General features: G+C 41.7%; 1 pseudogene; it reads right to left on the reverse strand.

Annotated features, from left to right (window-relative positions):
- Positions 1–673: 673 nt before the first annotated feature.
- On the reverse strand, positions 674–1,455 carry LOC102007046 (annotated as a pseudogene).
- Between the last annotated feature and the right edge of the window lie 3,157 nt (positions 1,456–4,612).

Consider the following 4,612-nt stretch of genomic DNA (forward strand, 5'->3'; position numbering starts at 1 on the left):
TAAATGGGCCAAAGGAGAAGCCATGCCATAAAATGACTGTTTTACCCACCCAAATATCTCAAATTTACCCTTTTCTAACTTTTTATACCCCCACATTTTAAAGTTTTCCTTTTTTTGAGCCAGGGATATAGCTTGGTGGCACAGTGCCTGCCTGGCAAGTGTAGGTCCTGAGTTTGATTCCTGGTACCCTCCAAATTTTTTTTTAAATAAGAGAAAGTAGGCAGGCAAGTGTTGGAAAATACTAACTGTCCATATTCACATAAAGACACAGTGTAATCTTTGAACCCAATATTCAGAGAAAAAAAAGAATAAAGCTAGAATTCTACACACTATTCCACAGGACTGAGCACCTCCAGCTTCCAGCAGGGAAAAGGCTGCAGAAAAGTTTTCTTTTTTCCTACAGAGCATAGTGGTGTTGATTCCATACAGTTTGTGTGGAGAGAGGAAGGGATAAAAATGAATTTAGAACAGAAGGTTAGAGATCCTTCTCCCACTGTATTCTGCTCAAGGTTTCTCCCCACAAGGTTGAGAACAATAGTGTTTGAGAAGTGAGACTTAAGAATAGGGAGATTGAGCACAAGACAGGGGAAAAAAGACTGCAACCTGCCTTCAGGGACTGGAGAAAATAAAAAAGAAGGAAAGGAAAAACAAGAAGGTTGTAATCCATCAGTGTTCACTCATCTTCTCCTTCATTTTCTTCTCCTTCCTCCCCTTTACTATCATCTTCATCCTCATCCCTTTCCACATCAAAGTCTTCCAATCCTCCACCATCATCTTCTTCTCCTTCACCTTCCTCCTCATGCATATCAGAAACCAAGCAGTACTGCAATGGATGTGACCCAATGCCATCTTTGATGACCTCTCCTAACCCATCTCCAAATGATCAGCACACCCTGGAAAGACGCTCTTGGGTCTTCACACTGCCTCTTCCTACTGGCTTCATTCTGCCTTTGATGTGGATGTTTTGTCAAACCCTTTCCAGATTCCCATTTGATTTCAGTGGACTCTGAGGATGGACCTCCGAGAATTTTATTTTCAAACAGGGATTTTCATCAAAATAAAAATCTATTCTGTACCTGATTTTGTATCTTCAAGTTCTGTCACTTGGAGTCCAGTCAAACAATGCAATGCTTCCTCAGCTTCCTCCTCAAGTGCTGCAGATATTTATGGATAGTTAACAAATGTTATCCAAATATTTGGGATTTTCATGGTGAATTTTGACTTCTGAAAAAAATGGTTGGCAGAGTTTGTTGTATTTCTGTTCTACTTTCGATATCTCCTCATTGGCTTGTTCATTAAATCTGTCTGTTTAATTTTGTACTTCATCAATGTGTTCAATTGCTTTTTGTTCTTTGTCTCCCTTGTGCAGGCCTGGTGAGGCCTTGGATTTGGAGGCTGGAGACTGTCGGGCTTCTTGGTTGGAGAAGTGGGCCAAGACTGGAATTTGGGGACCATGACACGAGGGAAATTCCAGCACAGGCCAGGGTTGTCTCCAACCACAGGAAGCAGCTCAGGAACTGTTCTTTTTTTTTCTATCATCAATAAATGTAAAACCTCCCTACCTTTTTCATGCCTCTTGTCTTATTCTTTGTTCAGGACACCAAGAACTTGGAAAGAGTCTAGGGAACCTCAGAATTCTGTAATAAGGGAATGAAAAATTGCAGAGAGCATGTATGAGAGGCTGGTAAGGTACCATGATTTGAGTTAGACAGATCTAACAGGGTGGGTGTTGGAGACTGGCCCAGGTGGTCAGCGCTTATGCCAAGGATGGTGGGTAATAAGTTCTGTGAGGCACTCTGGGAACGGAGGCAGACCTCACTGCCCTGATACCCCAAGGTTCTGCTTCACTGAGTGAGCCAGGGCTGACAAGGCAGATGACACAGGGCAAACCCAAAGCACTCAGCGGGGCCCTACTGAGGAGGTATGTGAGGGGGAGTAAAATATGAGACCCATGTGTGTTTTTTGGACATATTTGATTGGGTTATTCAGAGAAACTGCTGATCTTTGCATCATATGAATGGCTCTTAAAAACTGTCTTTTTGTAAAAGAAACTTATATTTACCCACATTAGTGAAGTGAACAGCAGATGCAGGCAGAGGCTTTTCCATTGGGTATTTCCACCTCTTTCTTCTTAGCAGGGTTTTTTTTCACAAGAGAAAGAGATTGAGAGTCTGACCCCTGACCTGGGCAGAGATGACCAAGATCCCTCATGTGTATCTCCAGGTGCCTCTGCTCACTGTGTACCTCCTCCTACAGCCTTCCATGGACCCACCACCCCTCTCCCCCAGAGTTCCCAGCCCTTTCCCTCAACCCTTTGGTCAAAAATACTTCATGCTTTAGCTATGTCATAAATTTGTTACCCTTTTTCCATGTTACTTAACTATTGCCAGTGTATTTTAGAATAAATTATCAAACTTTCAGAGGAGGGAGGGTGTGATGGCACACGCCTGTAATCCCAGCACTAGGGAGGCTGAGGCAGGAGGATCATTCCCAGTTCAAGACCAGCCTGGGCTACAAAGTGAGCTCAAGGCCAGCCCAAAGTGCATAGCGAGACCCTGTCTCAAAACAAAAAGAAAAAGAAAAACAAAAACAAAAACAAAAAAAAACCTTCAGAGGAAAAGAATAAATTTAAAACACCTCTGCAGAGGGAGTCTTTGTCTATTTATTCTTGGCTTACAGAAAACAGATATCTACCTGGCTCTTTGTTCATTATGGGTATACGTCAGAAGCATTTCAGACACTTCACAGAATGGACCAGCATCTAGAAAGCAAGTCTGGAAGACAGCAGGACATGTGGAAACCCATGAGTCTGGTTGACAGGTGCCACAGCTTGGGCATCTCACAGTTATCTAGCAAACCCATAAGTGACACATTTCCTAATGTCTATGTGTTACTCGCTCTGAGGTGGCTCACCCAACCCGTGTTCACCTGCAGGTGTACTAGGCCATGCATCTTAGGAAGAGGCAGTTCCCATGTTCCCCTGTCTTCCCCAGTGACAGAGCCCTATCTCTGGGGTAGGGTAAAAATAAATGTGACTATAAATACAGAAACAAATTACATTTAAAACATTTATTGAAAACTCAGAATTATCTCTGTGCAACCTTTACATCATGACCTTTCCTCAGAACAGTTAAATCTAGAAACCAAATAAGGGTGCGGATTCGTGGATGCTCAGGTAACTGCTGGGTTCATGCAAAGCCAACATTATTGGAGACAAGCATGCTACTGGCATTTGCTGATGTCTTTTACATTGTTTTACAAACTGGTGGAAGAGAGGTGTCAGCAGATCTTTAAAAAGGTCGATCAGAGCTTGAGTCCTGGCTCCATCATTCTGTTATTGATGATTTGGGCAAATTAATTAGAAACTAACAGGCCCAGTGTGCACTTGTATATAATGTGGGCTGATGTAGTCCTACCCAGGGTTAGGGGCATGCATGTAGTAATAAGTGTGCATGCTTAGTGTAGTCTTGGGCTTGTGATAACCAGTAATGTATGCTAAATGCTACTTTTCCTCTTCAAAAATATTTGTCAGTGGTATGGTTTCAATATGTCCCTCAAAATTTCAGGTGTTTCCTACGTGTCTTTAAGGGGTAATTAGGCCATAGGCCTACAAGAGGGAATCTGCCCCTTCTGCCCCTCTGCCTTCTGCCAAGTGAGGATATGGTGTCCCTCCACACAACAGCCCTCCATTGCGTTAGTCAGTGTCCTCGGAACCGGTACTTTGCACCTCATTACACAATGGTCCATTTTGAGGGATAAGTATTTATCCCTCGAAAAGCAAGCATCGCCTGATGCCATTTGATAGACAGTGGAAAATGTCTTTTTAAAGACAAATAGACCTTCACTGTTCATGAACGTGACTGTCTTTTCCTTTCCCTCACTGTAACCTATAACTTGAAAAGAAACATCCTCTTGGTCCTGTTTCAGGTCTCCCTCAGCGATTTTAAGCGAAGAGAGTAAGGCTGCCCTCCGCAAATTAAGCTGGAAATGAACGTATATGGGATAAGAGAAAAGGAACTTTTTCACTCTAACTGTGTTCATTATATTCACATTTTGTTTTGATACTTTTTTGGAGACAGAGTCTTGCTTTGTAGTTCCAGCTATCCTTGAACTCACTATGGAACCCAGGCTGGTCTCAAACTCATGACAATCCTCCTGCCTCAGCCTTCCCAGTACTAGGATTACAGGAATGCACCAACACTCCTGGCCTTTTTATTACTTTTAAATTAGGAAATATTCTAGACATACAGGAAATGCACAAAACAGTAAGTCTCTGCTATACTCATGAAAATGTTAACATTTAACTGCATTTACTTCAATTATTTTAACATTTTTAAGGTGGATAAGTGTACAAAATAAAAATCATGCAATAAATCCCAATAGACATCTATCCTGATTAAAGTTATCATCAGTTCTTTTTTAAATTTTATTTTAAAGAGAGTAGTAATGGAAACAGAAAAGAGCAATAGCAGCATACCAGCATCATAAATGTAAACGAACCAAAGCAAGAACACTTAAAGTGATGCTGGGTTTCAAGACAAAGATACAAATTAACAGTGGTTGTTATATTACATATTTTTATCTTCAACTGTGTTGCTCAGATTACCAGATG

Source organism: Chinchilla lanigera, unplaced genomic scaffold (assembly GCF_000276665.1).
Source record: "Chinchilla lanigera isolate Chin_1 unplaced genomic scaffold, ChiLan1.0 scaffold00114, whole genome shotgun sequence".
NCBI lineage: Eukaryota > Metazoa > Chordata > Mammalia > Rodentia > Chinchillidae > Chinchilla > Chinchilla lanigera.